Raw genomic sequence first — 24,387 nt, 5'->3', positions numbered from 1 at the left:
CCCCAAGGGCCAGGAGACCAGGCCACACTGGCTTCTTTCTATTAGATGGAGGCATGTAGTGAGAGGGGACACAAGCGAAGCCCTGATCCCTTCACCAACTGGGAGGGAGCTGGACTCCCTGATCCGAGAGACACCTGATAAGTAATGTGGTTTCACTTCAGGTCATTTCCTGAGAGTCAGATCCACTTTGCACATGGGGATGAGAGCAGGAGCTTCCCAATTCACTCCTGGGGCTCCAAATTAAAAGCCAAATAGGATGTAGCTTTTGCCCAGGCTGTGTCTTCATCTGTCAGGAGCTGTTATCTTCAGTGTCACTGCTGGGGCCTGCTACTGTCACTCTCCCCAGCCAGCACCTGCACTGTGGAAGACACCCCCCCCCAGTCCTTCCCCAGCCATCCACCCCACCCTCACTCCCACCCCCACCCCACCCCCCTCCTAACACAGGCCAGCAGGTGTCCATGCAAGGTGGGGGCTCTCAGACAGGAGGATATGAGATTAGGGTCCTCACTGAAAGGACTCGCCCTGCCCTGTCTTCCCAGGAGCCTGCTACTCCTTCACTCAATTGCTCTCTGGCCAAGGCTGGAGCTACAGACCTCTGGGGACTCTCTAGGAAAAGGTCAGATATCCTACAAAGGCCCAGCTACTTAAGAGGAAGGAAAACAAGAGTCTGATGTTCAGAAACAGCCAGCTCTAGCCCCAGGAAAGAGAAATGGGAAGGGAGCTAAGAGGCAGATAGAGGCAAGTGAAGAAGGGCCTTGGTGTGCTGTGTGACCTTAGGCCAATTGCCTCACTTCTCTGTTCTTTCATTCCCTTAGCTTGAAGATCCTTACTCATCCTCTCCCACTGCAGGACTATATACTTGAAGCATCACAAGAGATCCAGAAAAGTACCATGTAGGCTTCCCGGTGCCCAAGGCTGTGAGTCAGCAGTGTTACAGAGGACACATGGGAGCTGAGGTTCTACAGCAGGGCCACCAGCTTGGTGAGTCCGCATTCTCTCCTTGCTGTGCAGCCAAAGCTGTTTGGGAGAGACAGGGTCCTGGGATCTGTGTCAGGTTGGCTTTTTTCCCTCCAACCCAGAATGCTTCAATAAACTGGCACCATAGGAAAAACCACCACCTTTTGTGATCAGAAGATATGGTGATTTCCAGTGAATCAGTCCTCTGAAGCTCTAGATTTCCATCTTTAAAATGGGAATGAGAGACATCTGTGAGCTGTGCTGACAGGTGTGTTAGTAATGTAAAAGTGCGTCTCACACCCAGTGGGTGTGTACATATTTATAAAGTCACGCTCCTCTAGCCATTGAAAGGGCCTCCCCTGATCCACTCTCCATGGACTATACTAAAGGATACATGTGGGCAAGATTTTCCAGACACATACCCCTCTGCCACACGGTCCATGATGAGCCTGCTCCACACTCCCCAGAGCGTTCCTTAAAGGGAAGAGCATTTGATCCTATTCCCTTAGCCCCTAGTACTGCCCAAGCTAGCCTGAGACCCAAGTCCTGCTCTCCCTGCCAAAGGCACTGGCCCCTCACCTCTGCATCTACCCACACTATCCATACCTGTCTTTCCTGGCCTACTGCTTGAGAGCCAACAACCCACCCATGATAGAGTGTGGGCCTAACAGGGAGGAGGGAGGCCGCTCCTCTCCCTTCCAACCTTCTTCTTATCATAACTTCTTTGGGGGGGAAAAATGGTATCAGTTGAAAACATTTAAATATAAGAATGGTAGAAGGCCACCCGCCAACACCTGAAGCAGATGGGAGAGCTGTTCCCATTACTCATCTGTCATGTCATGTCTCCGATGAGAGAGCTGGCCCTGAGGTCATAAGAGCAGGGGAGCTGTTCCAGCCCCTCATCAGCTATAGCACTCGGGAGAGTGGCCCCTGTGCCATGTCTGGGCAACACAGTAGAGCTGGCCCTGAAGGTGTAGCTGTGGGAGAACTGGCACATTCTTTTAATCCCAGCACTTGGGAGGCAGAGGCAGGCGGATTTCTGAGTTGAGGCCAGCCTGGTCTACAGAGCAAGTTCCAGGACAGTCAGGACTACACAGAGAAACTGTCCCAAGGGGAAGAAAGAAAGAAAAGAAATGTAAAGTTGGAGAGTCAGGGAGGGAGGGATTGAAGAAGAGAATGTTGGCACATCCAATAGGTGAAGAGCAAGGGGCCTGAGTGTGGCCCCACAGGTGGTGGCCAGTAAGGGAGGCACATTGTCCCCTACTCCGGGGGTGATGGAGGTATGGGTGATCGCAGAAGGTAGGCATGATGGTAGGAGGTGGGGTGTTGGTTTAAGGGTGGGTATCCAACTCCTGAGACCCAGGGATGGATGTTCCTGCTCACAGGACAAGGAGCTTCTGATAAGTCAAGCCTCTGTGGGCCTGGAGACCTGAGGGAGGGGAGGCAATGCAGCTGAGCCTATGCAGGGGGTGGCAGGGAGGCTGGGGGAGGGGAGGGAGAGCTTTGTGTCTGAGCGCTCTCAAGTGGAACAGCCCACCAGGCTGGATTCCAGCCAGGAGAGCTGGCCACAGGCAGGTCCCAGGATTGGGTGCCTTTGAGACAGCTCTGGATGTTGGAGGGGGCGATGGCCTCTTCAGGCCTGTCTTTGAAGCTCAGCTTGTCTCATCTCATGTCAGACTCCTTAAAGTCTCAGGAGAACCAGAGCCAAGGACCAGGGACTTCCAGAGAGTCAGGGTATATGACCTCATTCTATAGGGAGGCCATAGTGTCTGCTGCCCTGACTCCTGCCAGGCAGTCCCAACCTCATTCAATGTTAATGCCAGGCTCCATGATGCAGAGACAAAACAGGTTCTGTCCCTGAGAAACTCATCAGAGCACAAATGCTGATTACAACAGGGCCATGAATGACCTTATTGGTGATATGGGCACTGGGCAGCTGCAGAAACAGAAACAATCTCCTTTCCCTGCAGACAGACTGAGAAGGGAAGAACTCAGCAGGGTCTTGCTAGACAAATAAGAGTTTGCCAAACCAAGAAGTGGTCAGAGGGAATTCTCAGCAAGTATGAGCAAAGGAGGGTGAGGTGAGGGGAGCGAGACAGGGAGGCCCTGTGCCAGGTTTCCATGCCAGGACTACTTTCTAGCTGTGTGGCTTTGGCCAGTTTGCTTAATGTCTCTGGGCTTCCGTTATCTCATCTGGTAGCAGGGCCTAATGATAGTCGCAGTAGTCATTAGTGCTATTGCTCAATTCTGGGATATATCCTATTCCAAGCAGGACACAAAAACATTTTCTGGCCCCTTCCTTGGGGTTGGATAGGCCCATGGGATTAGTCCTTGAGCTGTGAACAGAGGTGCAATGTCTGAGCCTGGACACTCAGTGGCCAGTGTGAGGGCCTCTGGGTTACTCTTTTCTTTCTGGAACAGTGTACCATCCAACCAAATTTGATCATCTGAGTCCTAACTAGTGCACCCTGGCTATACTTACCAAGATAGATTTGGCTGTCTATCTTTACTGAGATGGGAAGTGCTTTCTGCCACAGTGGTACTTAGCTCACGCCAATAAGATGATAGTACCAAGCCCAGAGGGCTGGGATCAGAATCATGAGTTAATATGCACAAAGCCCTTAGACCCTGAAGACACATGAGCTGCCGTAAAGAAGATCATGGATGGTCAAGGGGGTGAAAGGGAGGGACTAGAGGAAACTCTAGCAAAGGAGGTGTGGCTAGGTTGGTAGAGTGTTTGCAGGAGCATGCAGGAAGTGCTGGGTTTGATCCTTACCACTCCATAAACTGGCTGTAAGCCAAGCCTTGGGATGTGGAACCAAGAGGATCCCAGGTTCAAGGTCATTTTAGCCACATAGTAAGTTTGAGGCCAGATTGGACTACATGAGACTCTGCCAAAAGAAAAGTCAAGAGACAACAGAAGCTGGTCTACAGAGGGTCTCACCACCACCTAAGGCCTGGTTTGAACCTGGAAACATTAAGTAGTTTTTAACAAATAGAATTATAGCATGCTTTACAGAATGCTTGCCAAGACTTGGCAAACAGCAGGCATTTAATAAATATTCAAATGACTGAGAAGAGATTGGAGGAGAAGAGACCAATCAGGAGTCCACTTCAGTGACCTAGGTATCCGATAGTGAGGGGAGGGGACCTGGAGCTGGGGATGGGGGTGGGGATGTCCACAGCCAGGCCCTGGCTTCCTGTCGCCCCCTCTGCTGCCCCTTCTGCCTACCCCAGCTTCCCTGAGACTGGCCGCATGGGTACCGCTGCTGGTGCAGTACAGACCGCCTCATAACTCACTGTGTTTATGATGAAGCGGAGCGCTTGTTTGGGAAGACAGCCACTCTGATACCCAACAGCCCCCAGGGCCCTTCCTGATGTTTCTCCGCCTAACCTCTGCTGCTTAACATGCGACTCTCTCTCCCACACCCTGCTCTCCACACCCCCTCCAGTAGCCCCGGTGTCTCCGCTCATGCGCACACCCCTCCACCAGCCTCTGCCTTGCTGCAGCCTGGGGGAAATTTATCGCAGGCCCAGACTGCTGTGGGCAAATACTAATAAAATGCTGTTTTGCTGCAATTTGTTTAATTGGCCACAGAAGAGATGTCTTGAGTATGTGCACACTCTGCCTGCGCCCGGGCTGCCTGGCTCACAAATGCTCACTCCTCCCTCTGCCCATCCTGTCTCCTTTGCTGTGCCCCTCTGCACGGTTGGATGATGGGAAGTGAAAGGTTGTTGGACTGCAGAAAACAGGAATGGGACCACCTCCATCTGGTTTCACAGAACTTTTCTGAGCCGTTCACCCGTGACCTTTAGGAACCTGTTACTAGTCAATCTGCCTGTGTTCAAATCCCACCACATCTTCTTAGCTGTGTGACTTTAGGCAAGTACCTGGCCTGTCTCAGTTCCTCATTTGTGTAAGAGGGATGAAATAACAACATTGTAAGGGTTATATCAACAAATTTATGTAACGTTTGTGAATAATGTCTAGAAGTCCAAAATCAGGCTTCTTAAACTTGGACTGTGTAGGTCCTTTGTCTCTTAGCAGCTGTGTGACTCTGGGAAAATTACCTAAGTACTGTGTGACTCAGTTTCCCCAACTGTGAAATGAGTGTAATTGTACCAACCATATAGAGCTGTGTAAAGATTAAGTAAGTTAACTGATGCAAATGATTAGATCGGTGTCTGGCATATAGGATATGGTTCAGACTTGTGTGCTGTCACTACCATGGTGGCATAGGCCTGTTATCTCAGCACGGGAGGCTGAGGCAGAAGGATTGAGGCCAGCCTGGGCTACTCAGGAAGATTCTGTCTCACAAAGCAAGGGCTAGGGTTGTGTCTGTGGTAGAGGGCTTGCCCGGTATATATAAGGTCCTGGGTTCCATCTGTAGCACCATAAGAAAAGAGGAGGCAGATTAACTGTCACTGCTAAGCCAATGATAGCAGTGTGGGGGAGATAAGCTCTCTGGTTGTGAATATCTGGAAAACCGTTATTTATCCCTGGAGTACTTGTGGGGTATGTTGAGTCTCCAGAAATGGCAATTCCCAATGGCAAAAAATTGGAGCTGCTTCCTGGAGTCTCAAGATCAGCCAGCATGGCTGGCAGAGTGTGGGAGACCCTTGCTCTATCATGGCCTGCTGAGTGTGGGAGACCCTTGCACTATTTCTCTGAGAACAGAGAAGAAGGAGCGGTGACCTGCTGCAGCTCCCCAGATGGGATCTCAGGCTGGGCTGCTGCTTGTGAGGCCAGCCCAGCCTCCCAGCTGCTCCTTTCTTGGCCCCTTGTAGCCACACCCTGGGGGTGGGCACCTTGCCACCTACCAGATGGCCCCAGTAGAGGCTAGGGTATGGGGGCAGGGTAGGGAAGGTTAAGCCAGGCTTCAGGAGCTGGGCACAGGGGTCTTGGGACAGATGGGAACAGGATGCCTGGGGCCAGGTAGGTATGGCCCACAGGGCTCTTGGGAGCTGGCTAGCTGATGCATGTAAGACATGACCAATATGAGTGTACTCAAACCCAGAAGAAATGTCCTATTGGTTTGAACCAGGGAGCCTCACACAGAAAGCTCACCCCTCCTGAAGGTCCACTGATGCAGGAGCATGCCTCGGTCCCAAGGGCCTCGGGGCATTTGTGCAGGGTCTGCTAGTCAAGTATCACCCAGAATGAACTGTAGGAAGCATTTTGGCAAAACCCTTCTACTACACTTCCTCATCTGTGAGAGTATTGGGAGCAGACTCTTCAAGGGGAGGAAGAGTCTCTATAGAATTGACTTCAGGTTCTTCTGGAAACCTCCCTACTGCTCTTGGGCAAGTAACTTCACCCCTCTGTACCATTCCTTACTCACAGATGGGAGCGATGCGGCAGTGTAGGTCACACAGGGGCACTATGAGGATTAAACATGGAGTTGGCGCCTTGGGTTGAGGATGTAGCTCAGTGGTAGAGTTTGCAGAACACATCTGAGGCCCTAGGTTCCATCCTGCAAAACCAGACAAACAGAATCAGTGCCTGCAAATCACAGAACACAGAAATCAGCCCCCCTCGGTAGGCACGCACTGTCCTCAGACTTCCTCCCTTACTACTGGAAGTTCTTCCATTTTTAGTCTGGACTCTTGATGACAGGCACAGACTGGCCTCTTCCCCAGCCTATAGCTGGCACTCTGCAAATGTGTATTGGCTTGATGGCCATGTGAGAAACCTTTCTTTAGAACCCTGCCTGTACCTCAGCCCAGCTATGAGGTCCCCAACCCTAAAGAAAGGTCCTCTATGTTGCAGCAGTGATGGTGGTCTGTGCTCCCCTTCCTTCTCCTCTGCTCCACAGCCTTCTCCCTCCAGTCCCCTCCCCTGCCCATTCAGGGAGTTTGATATACCCTTCCCCCAAGCAGGGCTCTGAACATCCAATGAGAACCCACACACACACAATGCCTGGGGGTTTCTGGAAAGTGGGCATACACCTCTGGACCTGTGTAGGTAAGTATAAGAGGCGAGCCTTTCTGAAGAGCCTGTGTCCCACTATTTAGGAGGGAACATCGAGGCCCTAGAAAGAAGACAATGCATGCCCAAAGCAAAGTTAGCCCGAAGGACCAGGGTGCATGACTCCCATGGAGGAAGGGACACTGTCAGGCTAGGCCTGAGACTGAATAAATACACCCTGTCCCTGGCCATAGATGTCCCCAGTCATACCTATTTATCTTCTAATAATCTGCTTTGAATGAAATGGGCATGTAGGTGGGCTCATGGGTGAGTGTGAGGGAGCTAGAAGAGTGAACCGTGTGTGTGTGTGTGTGTGTGTGTGTGTGTGTGTGTGTGTGTGTGTGTGTGTAAACGATGGGAGTGCAGATCCCACTCTCCCACCCTCCCATCCTCCCTGGAACTGTTGAGGCCAATGCAGCCAGCCATGGCAAGCAACAGCTGGATACACACCCTGGAATGCACAGTCTCATGACCTCTGTTAGAGTCAAAGTCAGAGGGGACTGAGAAGCCAGGGCCCAGGCAGCTGTCCTCTAGGGCTGATGGGAGGATGGTGAGGCTTCCAGGAGGGGCTGGTGGGATGAAGCACTCAGCCAGCCCTGGAGCTCCTGGTCACCCCCAGGAGGCTTCTGGCACAAATATAGAAGCAGTCATACCTGAGTTCCACCAGACCTTGTGTAAAGTGACGCTAGAGTTTCTGAGGGCTTGTAAATGAGCTACAGTATGGTAGAGGATGAGGGGTTGGGGGGCAGGGGAACAGGCAGGGTAGCCACAGGCTCTGGGAAAATGATGGCACAGCCCAGAAAAGCTAGAGGTAGGGCTGAGTTCCATGACTGTTGATCCCAAGTTGCCTCGGTCTCTTTAAGAGGACAGAGGGAGAATAGAAGAGGAAATGGTGTTGAGAACTTGTTCCTCTTAAACAATCTCTGGGAACCAAATCAGGACACAGGAATGGTCTCCTCACTTTGTGGAGTTTGGAGTCTAGTGGGGAAGGCATACAGAACATGGATCCCCAGAAAACTCCCTGCTCGTGATTTCAGGGCTGTAGCTGACATGTGCCAAAGCTTGCTGCACAAGTGGGTTCCTAGCTCCATAGGAATCAAGGGGACTTTCCCAAAGGAAAAGCCACTTAACTATGGACTAGAGGATGAGGAGATAGCAGTGAAAGGAACCATTAATGGCACGTGCCCATGCAAAGACCTATGGCAGGGGAGGGGAGTGTTCAGAAGATCTCAGCGGTCAGTGTGTCCAGGAATATAGAGGTAAGGCTAAGAGATGGACCAGAGCCTCCTCCTAGGGAAACTAAGACACCTAAATTCTATCCTGGAGACCCTGAGAGGCCTGCAAAAGCATAGGCAAGGTGGGATCAAGCTCCAGTTTGCATCTTAAGATGCCTCTGTGACTGAAGGATGGCTCAGCTTGGCAAAGTATTTACCTGGCAAGCACAAAGACCTGAGTTTGATCCCTAGAGCCCATGGGGGGAAAGCTGGGCATGGTGGCATGCACAATCCCAGTGTTAGGGAGATAGAAACGGGCAGGTCCATGAGGCTTGCCAATCAGTTAGTCTAGCCTAATTGGCAAATCCTTGGCCAATGAGAAATGCTGTCCTAGAAAGCAAGGTGGATGGTGACTGAGAAATAGCACTAAGGTTGTCGTCTGGTCACCTCACACCTGTGCACACATACATCCCAAGATCCCTCTCATTGCAGCTAGAAAGGAGATTGGAGGCTAAGAGGCTGATGTCCTGGCAGGTATGAAATTCCTTCCCAGGGGGAGATGTAAGCAATGTCTACCCCTTCTTTTAAGGCCCCAGTGACAATAGATGCAGGATTCCACCAAAGTTTACTCTGGGGAACCAATGACTTTATTGGGCTTCCTTATAGATCAAAGATGAGGGGTTATTTAAAGAGGTGTGGGTGCCCTTTTCCACCAACAAGTGGTGCCTGGAAAGTCTTTACCCAGCAGGGATGACAGCTTTCCTGTAGCCACATAGGTGGAGCCCCCTCCCTAGTCTGTCCCTAGCCCATCTCGGAGGCCTTGTGCAATTAAGGAAGAATTGCATACAACAGGTGATCTGGAGCATCTGGACAAGCAGGTGAGAGAGGGTCTCATGATCCTCCTCATGCCTCTATGAAGAGGAGTAAGCAGCAGTCAACAAGCCTAGTCAGGATAACCCTCTCACCCAGGGGGTGCATCTTAACCCCCAAGATGGTGGTTGCTTGACTCAGAGTACTCAGGACCATTCAGAGGCACCTAAGAGTTGGTGTGGGGAGAAAGTAGGAACAACAAGGAGGAGGGTATGGTATCTGGCTTCACTATGGCAGTTGCCAACATACAGATATCAGAGCATAAGCAGGGTTGAGCCATGAGGCTGGATAAGAGTCTGGATTTGACTTTGTTCCTATACAGTGTAAGGAGCCAGCTCCTTCAGTTTTCCCTTTCCCTGTACCCCCATGCTCTCCCCTGGCTAGTGTTATAAGCACCAAGTCCAAGTTTGTGAACTCATTCACCAAACACTCCCAGCATGTGAGCAGTGGAGGGAGGACAGAGCTCTGCAGACACCTGACTCTTGCCCTCCAGGCCCTTCCAGTCAGCAGGGGAGGTGGGCCATGTGTGCAAACAGCAGCCACACAAAGTCTGATGTGTCCAAGGCGGAACTTGATTGCTTTTGACCGAAGGCTGTTTACAAGGGCAGTGAATGATTAAGGACCACGTGAGTGGCACAGATGGCGATGGCCTCCACAAGTTAGAGGCCAGGGAAAGCCCTCTTCATTGGGGAGCTTGGAGATGCAGAGGGACAGGGCTGCTGGGAGCCAGGAAGCCAGGGTTCAAAGTCCCAGCTATGCCTTTAGGTGACTGTGCCTGAGAGAAAGCAGGTCTAGAAAGCAGTTGCTGTGCAAGAGTAAGGACTTAAATTTGAGCCCCCAGAATCCTTGTAAAGATGGGCTTCTCACAGGAACCAGTGTTCCTATGGCAAGATGGGAGCCAGAGACAGAATCTGCAGAAGCTCAAAGGCCAAACAGCCTGGCACATGGAGCAATGAACAACCAAAAAATGATCCTCAGAAAAGGTGGGACTCAAGGAACCACACCTGTGGTTATCCTGTGACTTCCATATACACACCATAGCATTTACAAACCTGTGCTCACATATATCACACACACTGGCACTGAGGATATAATATGGTGGGACTTGTAAAAGCTTGCCCTGACTTTGATTCTTAGGGCTACATAAACCAAACATGACACAGGTCAACAATCCCAGCACTTGAGAGGTAGAAGCAGGAGGATTTAAAAGGTCAAGGTCATCTTCAACAGGTCAAGGTCTGACTTGGAGGCTAACCAAAGAGGAGGCTCCTTGAGACTCTGCACCCATAAGAGGGGGATGGGGGGGAGTTGGGGAGAGAGAGAGAGAGAGAGAGAGAGAGAGAGAGAGAGAGAGAGTGCTCTGTTCCCCAGGGTAAATGGACTCTTCCTGAAAATACTAAAGTGTCCCTTCTTTTCAGGGATTAGGGCATTCTCAGCCACCATCATAGGACTTATCTCATAGTCAGTGTTTTGGAGACAGGAGACCACAGTTGCAGTCTTGGAATGGTTTACTGGTCATGGCACCTTCGGACAAGTGACACAACATGTCTAGGTCACAGCATCTGTAAAACAGAGTGAACACTTTGGCCCCACTGTTTACCCCTTGGCAAGGGTTTCCAGAGCCACACACACTGCCATAGGAACAATCTGTTTTCTTAAACCAGGTAGTTCTTAGCTTCCGATCTTCTGTGTATACAAGAGTCTGTTGCCCAGCTCTTTTGCCATCTGAAGCGCCTTCCCCCATGACTCTGCCCAATGTGGGCGGGAACCCAAGTGTGGGCCCTCCTCCTGGGTCCAGATAACACACAGGCCAGTGGAGACCTGGCCTGGGGAAACGTCACAGATAAACACCACCTGCCCCAGATAACCAGTGTCCTATCAGCTTGGCATCTTGTTCTCCAAACCACAGGCACTAGTGATAAAGGGATTGGGGGGTGGGGGGGGGAGCTGAGACTTTCACAAGGTTTTGTTGCTGTGGCTGTTGTTTGCAACAAATGTTTGGCCCCTTCAGGAACAAACAAGTCCTCTGGTAATCAGGGCCTGCCAACTCGACTTCCCCTCCCTCTCTCATTTGCATCTTGCATCAAAAGCCAGGCGGCCATTTGTCTCCTTTGCTGCAGTTCTACAGGGAGGACTTGAAGGCAACAGAGATGGGATTAGGAAGTGGCAGACAGGCAAATTCCATTCAAATGTGTGTGTGTGTGTGTGTGTGTGTGTGTGTGTGTGTGTGTGTGTGTGTGTGTGTGTGTGCCTCTGTGTATCTGTTCCATCTTCCTCAGGTACACTGATAATAACTAGTACTTACTGAGTACTCTCTGCCTATTTGATCTAATGCTGCCTTTGCTTCCGTTTTCCAGGCAAGGCAACAGAATCTCAAGATCAAAGCCATAGTTAGGTAGATACAAGTAGAGTTTAGACACGAAAGCTCTGAACCCTGTTTACCTTAGCCCAAAAGTCTGTCCCCATATCTAGATGTTCCTGGGGCTTGAGAAGGCCAGCGTCTGCCCTCCCAGGCCCAAGGACATTTGAGCCACTCCTGGAAGCTGTCTTTTGAGCCAAGGTTGGGATGGCTGTTTTTCTGGCTCACCAGCTCCCAATTCTTTACATCCTTGGTCATCTAGAGCAACAGTCCCATAAGACAGATGGAGAAATGGAGGCCAAGTATAGAGATGAAACATTCCCAAAATCCAGCAGCTAGTGAATGCTGGGGCCCAGAGAAGGGCAATGACTTGCCAAAAGACTTCATTGCTAATTAAAGCAGCAATAATAACAAAACCCAGGCCACTTATTTATTTTTATCACATTTACTCATTCGTGTGTGTGTGTGTGTGTGTGTGTGTGTGTGTGTGTGTGTGTGTGTGTGTAACATGTGTAGGGAGGTCAGAAGACAACTTACAGGAGTCAGTTCTTTCCTTCCGTCATAGGAGCCCCAGGGATTGAATTCAGGCCATCAGGTTTGGCATCAAGCATCTTTACCCACTGAGCCATCTCATTGACCCAAACCTAGGCCTTTGATTTGCAGTGTAAGGTTGTTCCTAGTCTCTCAGCCTGGGGACAGACGCTCAGAGGCACAGGAAAGCTTATTTAGAGGAACATAAAACTTGTGCACATTTTCAAGTAGACACTCATATTGACACTCCTGTGACACCATGTGGAACAACTCTGTCCACCTCCCCCACGGTCAGGGCAGGAAGCAGTCCTTGCCTGACTTGACCTGCTCCCCCTCCCTTCTTCCCTCACCCAGGAGGTAGGCGCCCATCTGTAGAACAGCACCAAGCCATGGGGCTCCACGCTGTGCTTAAAAAGGCCACTTAATTTTTCATTCTTAAATGCTGAGATGCTCTTGTCTCCAGCTTCGCCCAGACCCCTTGGTGGAGATGGATGGGGGCATAGAACACAGTTATCAGAAAGATTAAGCCAGGACTTGTCATTTTTTTATATCACAGAGCAGTCAGCCCGACGAGTGATGTCCTCCACTCCGCCACGATGAGTCCAGAACCTTTAGTGCCAGTAGTAAAAAAGACTATAAAAAACACCATTGGAGAAAGGGTAATGATGAAATTTAACTGCTCCCGATCACACACCTGGGGTCTGCTCACCACGGAACCAGGGGGTTCGGCCACATCATCCTTTACTGCTGTGTCCTTGTCTGTGCCTCTAAGGTCCTTCCACTGAACCAGAACATTGTGTCCACTGCTGAGAGCTGGGGCTGCCTGTGCTGCTCTGCCCCAACAGCAGGTGCTGAAGGAACAGGACTGACTCTATCCTTAGAGGCTGAAAAAGCTGCTTTGGGGCCCAGATTTCCATGGATCCTGCTGGAGCTTAAGGCTACTTGAAAACAAGGTGGGGCCAGCTGGCTGCTGGCTGCAGGGTTATTTCCCTCCTTCAGTTTTCCTCCCTCCCTCACTCCGCTTTTATGTGTTGGGTACCATGCTATATACACAGCTACCACCCGGCTCTTCTTATTGATCTTAGACACTTCCTCCCAGCTCAGCCCCTCCTGACACTCGAACCCACCCCATACTACCTCTGTATCTCTTCTAATGCTCCATTAGAGCCACAGTGAAATCCTTCAAAACTGTTAGCGCTCCCCAGCCCCTGGTCTCTTGCACACATCATTGTGCCCTCTGCCTGGGACCGTTGTGTGTCCATAACCTTCCCATTGATATGTCAAATGTTACCTCCTCTAGAAAGCCCTCCCTGCCTATTCCCTGAGTCTGCTTTCTTCCCCAAGCTTCCTTCATTTCCCCTTCTGGATGTGTGTCACCTAAGGGCTCAGCACTGCTTATCAAAGCCACTATATGGAGGGCTTGAGCAGAGGACACACTATATGGAGGGCCTTGAGATTTAACTGTAAATCGGATGAACTCTCTCTTTTCTCCCTGAAGTTTATGTTCCAGTAGAGGCAGGTGGAGCACGGGTGGCTGGCTGTCTTGCTCAACCTTCCTGTCAATAAAGGCATGCTTGAGTTTAAGCCTCACAGGCGACATTACCTGATCATACCCTTGGGTCTCCCAGTGCGAAAACAGCAGGATAAAGCTTCTAGACCGGGCCTCACTGTACCCACCTGTCTCCAGCTCACTGACCTCTTGCTATGCCCAGAGAGCCCACGTGCTCTGTCCCCTGAGTAACGCCAGGTCCACCTTCCTACTTTTGAGTCATTGCTCAAATGCTGCCGTCCCAGTATACCTTCTTGCCACCATTCTACATCTGCAGTGGCCTGCTATGCACTCACAACCTCTGTCACATCTATTTTTACTAGAGCTGTTTCTCCCCAAGGACACAGACTTTTGCCTTTCCCATCTTTGTCTATCTTCAGGGTCTAAAACCAGTACTCAGGGCTCGAATATAAGAGACACAAGGCTACATGGGGATGGATCACTGCCTGAAAGTCCTAGAAATCTAGTTAACAGGTATGGACTTGGCTACCTGAGGGTGAGGCCGTCTTCTGACAGAGGTGTCCAGGAAAAGAATGCCCCCAACTACATGCATCCCCTCCCCACCTCAGCACAGGACCCTTTCCCAAGCTTGGCCCTGTTATTCAATAGATCCCACAAGAGTACATGCTGGGAGACATGTTCTACCCTGGCCCAGCCAGCCATCTCTCCTCAGTCAGAGAGTGACTGGGAGAGAGCTGGGGTAGAGGAGGGGCAATGCCAGCGTAAGAGGAGCTGCAGGCTGAGACCACAGTGTCTGCAAGGACCTGTTCCCTAGGACCCAATTCTGAGCAAATCACCTTCCCTCTTTAGCACCCCCCTTCCCCCCATAAAATGAGAGTAGAGCTTCACAGGTGGCTCTCAACCCTCTCAAGTATGAAGAGCCTTTGAACATTTTTTATGGCAGTATTCTGTGCATACTGAAGCGTGCACACACCACACTCGGTGATTTTTCATAGTTAACGTGCTCATACAGCCAGCATCCTGATGGAGGGATAAACATCCCCAGCCTTCCAGAAGCCTCCTTCTGGCCCTTTCCAGTTCTCCCCTCTTCTGAAGGTAAAGCTTATTCTGATTTTTAGTACTATAGATGTATTATTTTATTTATTGAGGCAGGGTTCACATGTATCTCAAGCTGGGCTCAAATTCAATATGGAGTCAACAATGACCTTGAACTTCTGATTCTCTCACCTTCCTTCCCTGAGTGCTGGGGTTTGACTCATCCCTGGGAAGAGAACCTAGGGCTTTGTGTGTGCTGGGCAAGCACTCTACCAATTGAGTAATGTCCCCAACCCAATCTTACAGATTCTATTAGGTTTTGTTGTTTGGTTTGCTTGCTTTTCAAACTCAAGGAACCCTTTTAGCCTCTATAGAAGCTGTTCTGATTTTAGGATCGATGGCAGCCACTCTCCAAAGACTCTCATTTGCTGGTACTCGTGGCTTTGTTTTAGTCCCCTTCCACACAGAATCAGGTGGTCTCTGGGACCAATGAAGTATAGAAGAGGTGACTTGTGTTCTCTGAGGCAAGTGCATAAAAGGGCATGTAGAACTAGGCGTTGGTGGCACACGCCTTTAATCCCAGCACTTGGGAGGCAGAGGCAGGAGGATCTCTGTGAGTTCGAGGCCAGCCTGGTCTACAGAGTGAGTTCCAGAACAGGCTCCAAAAGCTACACAGAGAAACCCTGTCTCGAAAAAACAACAAAAAGGGCATGTGGCTTCTGCCCTGCTCTCGGGTCACCAGCTCTCTGGGAGAGCTGGCTACTATGGTGTGAACCTTCCTGTGGAGAACACCACAAGAAATGAGAGCAACCCTCCCCTCCATACTTCTCCCCATCCCAGCACACAGCATACCCTATTAACATGTCAAGTGGGAAAGTACATCTGGGAAGTAGACACCCAGAGAGACACAACAGTAATGTCCTGAGAGACCCTGAGTCCGAACCACCTAACCCAGTCCTTCCTGTGTTCTTAACTTATGGAAACCATGAGGGATAGTAAATGTTTATTGTTGTTTTAAACTACTAACTTTTAGGCTAATCTGTCACACAGTAATAGACAAGTAATACAGTATGCATTGATTGAGCAAATACTCAATGAGCCGAACCACCTAGGCATTGAGTAACCCTTTAAAGGAATTCATTTTTAAAAAATCATATATCTAGAGAGATGTAAGTATATATGTATATACACACACATGGGTATCCAAGCTGGCCTCGAATTTGCAATCTTCCTGCCATAGCCTCTTAAGCACTGGGATCATAGGTGTGCATCACCACAGATGGATTCCTTTTTCAAATAACCTTTCTGAGCCAGGCAGCGGAGGCTCACACCTTTAATCCCAGCACTGGAGAGGCAGAGGCAGGTGGATCTCTGTGAGTTCGAGGCCAGCCTGGTCCACAGAGTGAGTTCCAGGACAGACAGAGCTGCACACAAACTTTATCTCGAAAAACAACAAAACAAAATAAAAAACAAACAAAAATCTACTTTCTGGTATCTTCTTACGCTTGGAAAAGAAAAGCTTCCTCTTTGGTCTTGATAGGACTCCTTCCGGGCTGAGGCTTCGCAGTAGGTACCCAGTTCCCGGTCATGGTGAGAAACTCACTCACATTGAGTTAGTTGTTCTCGCTGGCTCTTTTCATACTCACAGACCAGAACCTGGTCCCCAGTCCTCGTTCCTCATCACTGGGCAACAGAATGCAGCAGAGAGGGAATCAGAGTTTGAGTCTGAGGCGGGTTTGGGTTCAAATCCTGACTCTTCCCCTTCCAAACCTGTTCAAATTTGGACGATCAGCTATACTTCTCTCAATGTCAGTTTTCTCCCCCAAGGAATCAGAGAACAAAGGCCAAGGTCACAGGAAATTGAGTGTTCCTCATAACTGGGACTCCAGAAATACTGGGCAGCTATGATTATCAACCCATAGCCGGGCTGGGCACTCTCAGAGGACCAGTGTTCCCCTCTTACATAGATCTCACTTGGTTTCCCCGTGTGCTGTTGTGGCTTCTCCTAAGCTTTTCTGCACCCCAACAGGTCCAGGGGTGAGGGCCAGGTGAGCATATGGCCACATGATGGCTCTTGGTGGGACCATGGGAGTGGGCCTGCTTCCTCTCCCTCCCTCGTTAGTGTCGCCCGCCTGGGGCTGCTCTCTCCTTAGCAAGGCCTGGATAACGAAGGCCACAGCCTATTAATTGCAGTGACAGTGATGAAGGAAGAGGGGGAGGCTGCTATTTGTCTTGCTCGTAACCTCTCGCATCATTCCAAGATGAATGAAAACTCATTTTCTGCTTTGATTCGGTCTAATTTCTCTGGCCCCCTGGGCCGCGTTGAGGAGGGGTGCACTCACAGCCTCCCGTTGAGAAGGAATTGGGGGAGGAGAAGGAGGGGTTAGAGGTCACAGAAGGAGGAGGCCTGCCCTACTATCGAACCAAGAAGCTAGTAGCTTTCAGCTATTAACATGAAAGCTCAGGCAGGAGCTGACCGGATTCATAAACTAATCCTGCCAAGGAAAGACTGACACCCATTTCACAGATGAGACAATGGAGGAAGAGAGGAAATAATTTTTCCAAGATCACAGAGCCAGTAAGGTCAAAGCCCAGCTTCATCATGGAGGAGAGTTAATTGGCCCAGGATTGTCACTGGCTTTTTATCTGTCACCCAAAACATTGCCTCCTACCCGGATGAAAGGATAAAAAATTGAGCAGTATGTTCTACAGAGAGGTAACTGTAGAAGAAGGAGCTCTCACCATGGCTCATCCATTCCCTTCCCAGGAACAGGAAAGGAAGATGCCCAAGAGGTTGGAGAAAGGAAACGGGCCTCTCTATCCATCGTGCCTGCACTAACCAGGGAGGGCCTTGTTAAAATGAGCCATTTGTAAGGAGGAGCCTTAGACCCCTGCCTTGCTGGCCATGTGGTGGATGGAGAGGGCATGAGGCTGTGCAGAAGGGTTCTACATGCGGTACTTCCCCTGTTTGTAAACATGGGGAGAAAGCCAGCAATCCTAGCAATCTGAGCTGCTTGGTCCCAGATTCATCCTTGTCCCAGTAAACCAATGTCCAAAGTCATCTATTTGTGAGTCCCAACAAAACCCTGACTGGCCATTTAATGTAAACCTGGGTCCCCTCTGATAGCCCAGAGGTCCCATGAGGCCAAGGAAATCGAAAGGGCCTGGGCCCCATGACCTCTCTGTTTAAGATGACCCCAGAGCAACTCTGTGGACTGGGAAAAGGATGAGAGCTGTCCTGATGCTGGGAAGAGAGCAGAGGGCATCAAATAGGCTTCACACAGCATCCTTTGGGGCTTCCCCAGCACAGGTGGGAGGTACTGGCTTTGGGAGAAGTTTGAATAAGAATGTAGGCTCTGAAGCAAGGCGGCCTGGTATGTGCTGCAGCTCTGCCCTGGCTACTATGTAACCTAGGATGAGTAGCTTTGCCTCTCTGGGCCTCACTCGCATTTAAAGTGGGATAGCAATAGTGTCTCCCACCTTATGGAAAGCACAGAGAGTGTGCTCTGAGAGGCCAGGCACCAGGCTGGGAAGGGCTGCTCTAGGGTCAGGATGTCTGTGAGAAGTGAGACAGCTGACTCAAGCGTGTCCCCCACTCCCCTCCCTGCAATGTCCTCCCATCTGCCCCATCTGAATTGCAAATGGCCTTCCCTTTCACTACAGCCCCAGCAGGAGACAGCTGAGTCCAGAGATGCAGCCCTGCCCCAACAGAGCGCCCATGGCCTTGCTCTGTCTCCAAAGGTCTGCAGGAGGAGCCCTCAGACCAAGACCCCAGTTGAGCATCTTGAGGGAGCGATGGGGGGTGAGGGGAAGATCCACTCAGAGCCACTCTGTCGGGCATCCCAGGCTTCCCCAGCTCGGTCTTGCCATTCTTCTCAGCTTCTGACCCTACCCCTTCACCATATCTCAGACAAGCATAAGAAAGGCAAGCAACCCTTGGTCCATGCTCAGAACACACTTACATGTGCCGAGCCCTGGGTACTATGCCACAGGCCCCATCTCAGCTGTGCTTTCTGCAGCCCTATCAGGTGCCTGTGTTCACAGGTACCTGCTGTTGACAGTCCTGTTCCACAGACTGAGATTCAGAGGTCCAGAGCTCCCAAGTGGCGGACCCTCATCTTGCTCCCCCCAGATCTTAGTTCTGAAGCATCACTGTCTTCAGCCCCATAAGCAGACCCAGACCCTGCACACAATCCAGTAAGAAAATGCAGCAGAGGGCCAGAAACCATATGGAAGGCATACGAGGAGCCGAGGTGACATCTACAAAGCACCTACTAGGTTTGACCCAGAGATAACAATAAAGATAATGACAACAGCATCACAGAAAGTGACAGTTGGACACCCTCCCAGCCACTTCCTGGGTTCCCATCAGGTCACATGCTCTCTGGCAGTGCTCCACTCCTCTCAGCAGCCCAGCAAGGCACTTATTGTTATTGACACTTCATGGAAGCCCCACTGAAGCTGGGGCACCTGAGTGTCTGGAGCCACGCAGATCTCAAGCACCCAAGCAAGAACCTGGGCGGCTCCTACCTTCCTCTGAATAGCAACATAACAGCAATGACTCTCTCGGGCATTTATTGGCTACTTTTCCGTGGCCAGCCTGGTAAGCACTCGAAATGACAAGGTGACCTGGCTGTCGGCATCTTTCCATCTTGCCGATGATGGGAACCTCGAAGCTTGGAGGTCAAGTAAACTGCTTAGGGTAAAACATTCGGGATGTAATAGCCAGGCTCCAGAGCCAGGACTGACCTCACACCATCCAGTTCTCCACAAGGGAAAGAGGCTGTCCGTGAGTTGTGAGTGCTGCGTGAATGGAGACCTTGCAAGAGCATCTTTCTGAAATTCCTCCGGTCTCTTGTCATCAGGCTTCCCACCATGGTTGTGGTTACTGGGTTTGATAGAGGTGCTGTACTGAGACTCTGTCCATGGTGGAGGCAGGCAGTTGTCCACCAACAGTTCATCTCCCCATCCCAAGGAGGCAATTATCTTTGGAAGGGACTATTACGCCAGCCTAACACGCACTCCCAGTCCTTTGCAACTGCCAGTTGCAAATGCCCGTGAGCAGAATGGACGGACGCAGCTCTGGCCAAGGAGACTGAGAGGTGACTATGCTTCTCCACCTTCTTCCATCCCCTGCCCAGTACCCGGGAAGGATTCCCAGGACCTAGGGCTTGTGACAAACTGAAATAGTTTCTCTACTTCCTGTGTTGAAACCCTAACCCCAAGTGATGGTATCTGAAGGCAGGCACCCTGGGGGATAAGGAGAGTGGGACTCCATGACTCAATGGGATTGATTTCTGTAGACAGGAGACAGTGCCCCCACACAACTATGCCATGAGGATACAATGAAAAGATATCTATCTACAAACCAAGAAATAAGCCCTCACCAAAAATTGGAATCTGTTTTTTTTTTTTTTTTTTTTCTCCAAGACAGGGTTTCTCTGTGTAACAGTCCTGGTTGTCCTGGAATTTGCTCTGTAGACAAGGCTGGCCTTGAACTCACTGAGATCCATCTGCCTTTGCCTCCCAAGTGCTGGGATTAAAGGTGTGTACTACCACCACCAGGCTGTTTCATATTTCTAACTAGCTTATTCCCTGAAAAACAGTCTAAATTCTTCAAGGCTCATAGGCCTTTCACAATCTGGGTTCTGTTACCTCTCCAGGCTCATCTTTTAACACTGTCCCCACTACATGTAAGATAATCTATGCAATAAATTTCATCAATCCCCAATACAGATATTCTTCATACATGTGTGTGTTTGTATATGTTGTGTCTCTTTAGGAAACTCCTACTTACTCTTCAAGAACCATTTTTACATAGTATCTCATTGAAACCTTCCTTGACTTACCATCGGAGAGGAGTCCATGCTCACGGACACCCTGACTATTGCACAAATCATAGTACAGCAGAAGTATTTGTTCCCATTGCGGCTCTCTGGCCAGACCATGGGTCACTCCTCTATGGTTGAACTTGTGCTTACCAATTTGTATATCACTAATGGCTTCCAAGATGCCTACGTCATGGCAGGTTCTCTACAAACAGTATGAGGTGTCCAGTTGATGTCCCAGCTCAGTAATACTTAGCCTCAAGTGTAAATCCCCCACAAAGATGAAGCTGGGAAACCTATTTTCTGCTCTCCCAGAGAAAATGATACAAGGCCAGGGACCTCCTGTGTCTCTGTGGTCCAAAGTTCCTAAAAATGCCTCTTCATTGGTCTGAACCCCAACGGTGCCTTGAGGCTTATTCCTAAAACAGAGGAGAAAACTGAAGAGAAATAGCAAGGCTAGACTTAAACTGATTCAGCTACCTGCTTCAAGGTTCACCAGGAGCAGAAGGCCTCTGTCTCTTCCCAGGTAATCTAAAACTACTTCCAGGGTTAGAAAGGTCCATGTCCAAACCCTGGTTCTCAGTGGTCATGGTGGTGCGTGCTTCTAATTTCAGCATTTGGAGGGTAGAGCTGGAAGGTCAAGAGCTTAAGGCCAGCATGGGCTCAATGAGACCTAGTCTCTGAAAAAAAAAAAAAAAAAGCCCCAAACTAGAGACAAGGGAAATGCCTCTTATCAGTAAAGTGCTTTGCTTTCCAAACATGGGGACCTGGGCTGGGTTCCAGGAACCCACATGAAAGCAAATAATTTCTAAGCTGGGAGGCAGCGACAGGAAGGTACGTACCTAGGGCTGGCCTGCAAGCCAGTCCTGTCCAATCAGTGAGTTCATTGAGTGACCTTGTCTCCAACCCAAGGTGAAGAGCAATTGAAGAAGATACTAATGTCAACCTCTGATCTCCACACACATGCACACACACAAACATGCACACATATACAAAAATTTAAGTTAGAAAAATACCAAACCCAAACCAAGTCCTGGTTCTGGCACTTCTCATGGGACTTGTTCAAGTCCTGTGGTTAAATAGAAAAACACTACATAACTCATAGGATTTCTGTGAGAGCTTCGAGCATTCCTTACTGGGTCTCTCTTTACTGCTCTCTTCCGTCCTGGGGATCCAGCCAGTACCTCACACATGCTAAGCAAATGCTGTCCCCTGAGGCACAGCTGCAGCTCAGAACTGACATGTTCAAGCATGGGCCCTGGGTACCAGAGCATCTGACCTTCTTTCTTCCTCATCCCTTAGCTATCTTCCTTATCCCTGCCTCTCTGAGAATCTTGACTGCTTTTGCAGGAGTTCATACTGGAAATATACATACAAAAATGCTTATTTTTGTTACCAAGTTTTGAACATGGATATAGCAGAACCACTTGAGGAAATCTGCGATCCAAAGAGATGGGAGAGGGGCCTGCAAGGAGGGGAAAGACCAAAGAAAGGACTAACGCAGGGACAAAAGAACCCAGAAGCAGAGATCAAGCACAAAGGGACACAAGGGAGACAGAAAGAGCACCAAGACAGGAGAGGAGTGAGGAAAGACCCAGCCACAGGAAGCAGGAAGGGTGCAGAACGTCCTGGGCCAACCCTGGAAGGATAGAGACTACAGAGATGAAGGCCCCACCCAACCCTCAGCTGAGCTTGACTTCAGTTCAACCCCAGAGCTCTGCTGCCAACAGAGAAAAGCCCCTTCTCCCACAGCTGGGTGAATTTGATATTCAATCAATGAAGATTAACTCGCCCAAGGTAAGGGGGCTTTCACATTCGTAAGGAAGTCAAATACGATTATGCAGATGAGAAAATTATCCTAAGATGAGGAGCTCCACTATATGATAATTACGAGAGAGAGTGGACTCACACACTGATTAGCATATCTCTAAGACCAGACTGACAATGGGGGAGTCTGGATCAGTAGAGGTGACAGGAATCCTACCCATAGAAGTTGGCTGGGGACATCTGGTCCCTGATGTCCTTGTCCGGAGAAGAGGACACTTTAGCCTCGGACAGTGAGGACCTAGTAAAAGGCCTAATCCTGATGCACCCATGGTCACTCCCTGAACCAGCTGGACCTCATCTCATCCAAGAGTGGTTCAAAGCGGGGTTCCTTAGACCTAGGCTTCTAGGGGAGTTCTCAGTTTGGAGGACCCCTGAAGGGTTCTCAGCCCTCATGCACCTTAGAGCTCCCAGAAAGTATTAAAACTTACTGGCACCTGGGGTATACCCCAGACCAACTAAATTAGGACCTCTGCAGAAGATTCTGGATGCTGTTTGCTTGTTTGTAGCATATTCTAGCTGGGCATGGTGGCTTTTGCCTGTAATTTCAGCACTTGTAGAAGGTAAGAGAGAATGATCCTGAATTCAAGGCCATTCTACATAGTGAGTTCCAGGCCAGCCAAAGCTGTAAGGAAAGACCTGGTTTTTTGTTGTTGTTGTTGTTGTTTTGTTATTGTTGTTGTTTGTGGTAGTGTTGTTGTTTAAAAAGCATACACAGCCAGGAGGTGGTGGCACATGCCTTTAATCCCAGCACTCAAGAGGCAGAGGCAGGTGGATCTCTGTGAGTTCGAGACCAGCCTGGTCTACAAGAGCTAGTTCCAGGACAGCCTCCAAAGCCACAGAGAAACCCTGTCTCAAAAACAAACAAACAAACAAACAAACAAGCCAGGTGTTGGTGGCACATGCCTTTAATCCCAGCACTCGGGAGGCAGAGGCAGGTGGATCTCTGTGAATTCGAGGCCAGTCTGGTCTCCAGAGTGAGTGCCAGGATAGGCTCCAAAGCTACACAAAGAAATCCTGTCTTGGGGCTGGAGAGATGGCTCAGAGCCATCTGATGGTTAAGAGCAGTGGCTGCTCTTTCAGAGGACCGGGGTTCAATTCCCAGCACCCACATGGCAGCTCACAACTGTCTGTTACTTCAGTTTCAGGGGATCTGACACCTTCACACCAATACACATAAAATAAAGTTAAATAATAATAAAAAAAAGAAATCCTGTCTCAAAAAAAAAAAAAAGCAGAAGATAATTTTAAGGCACACGTAGTACTGAAAGCTCCCACCATGAACAATGCATGGCACCCTAAGTGCATGCCTCTATTACAAGTCCTCAGAGACCCACAGGTCTAAAGCCTCAAGAAAGCCATTAGACCTTGTCTGGGGCCTGGTAGGAATCTTGGAAGAGGTCAGAGAAGAGCTGGGAATGGAGAGAGTAACCCAAGGTGGGGTCAGTAGAAGTCTGCAGGGGAGGTGTGGCAGAACTTCTAACGTCAACTCTTGTATACTAGATGTATTATAGCCTGCTTGCCTACCCTCTCTGGCCCTTCAGCAGAGAGGGCATCTTCATTTGACAGAAGAGGCAAGTGGCTCAGAGGCAACAATTTGCCCAATACTGCAGTCAAAATTCAGACCCAACACAGTAGATCCCCAAGCCCAAGCCCTCTCCACTAGTAGCCTTCACCTCCTACCAGTCAGTCTTCTGTGCTTATAGACCACCTCATAGTGGTGGAGAGAAGACAGCAAAAGGCTTGGGAGGCAAAAGACTGCTTGCAATTCTTGTCTCTTACTGTGTGAACTTGAACAAGTCATTGCCTTCTTTGGCAATAAGGACAAAGAGACCAAGGTCAGCTAACAGACTGAGACAAGGTTTGAGTCTAAAATTTATGTTGTAGAGTTCAGACAATGTCTGTTTCTCTCCTTTGGGGACCTGTGGTTGGCAGAATTCAGTGAAGAATAAAGCCCTGGACTGGGAAGATGTCTCAGTCAGTAAAACACTTTTTACAGAGATGTGAGAACCTGAGTGATCCTAGTGCTGGGAGGCTGAGACAAGCAGATTCCTGGGCGGTAGCCAGCCTAGTCTAATAGGTGAGGTCCGGTTTCAATGGGAGACCCTGTCTCAAAACACAGTGGCTCCCAAGGAACAACACACAAGGTTGCCCTCTGACCTCCACATGTTCATATGCCCACATAAATAAATAATAAAATAATCTCTGGGAAATAGGATAAAACCCTTCCTAACTCCCTTCCCTCTCTGTGAACACACAATCGCTGTGAACCTCAACCCCACCCCCTTTAG

This window comes from Cricetulus griseus, chromosome 7, assembly GCF_003668045.3.
Source record: "Cricetulus griseus strain 17A/GY chromosome 7, alternate assembly CriGri-PICRH-1.0, whole genome shotgun sequence".
Classification (NCBI taxonomy): domain Eukaryota; kingdom Metazoa; phylum Chordata; class Mammalia; order Rodentia; family Cricetidae; genus Cricetulus; species Cricetulus griseus.
This window is presented reverse-complemented; position numbering follows the sequence as displayed.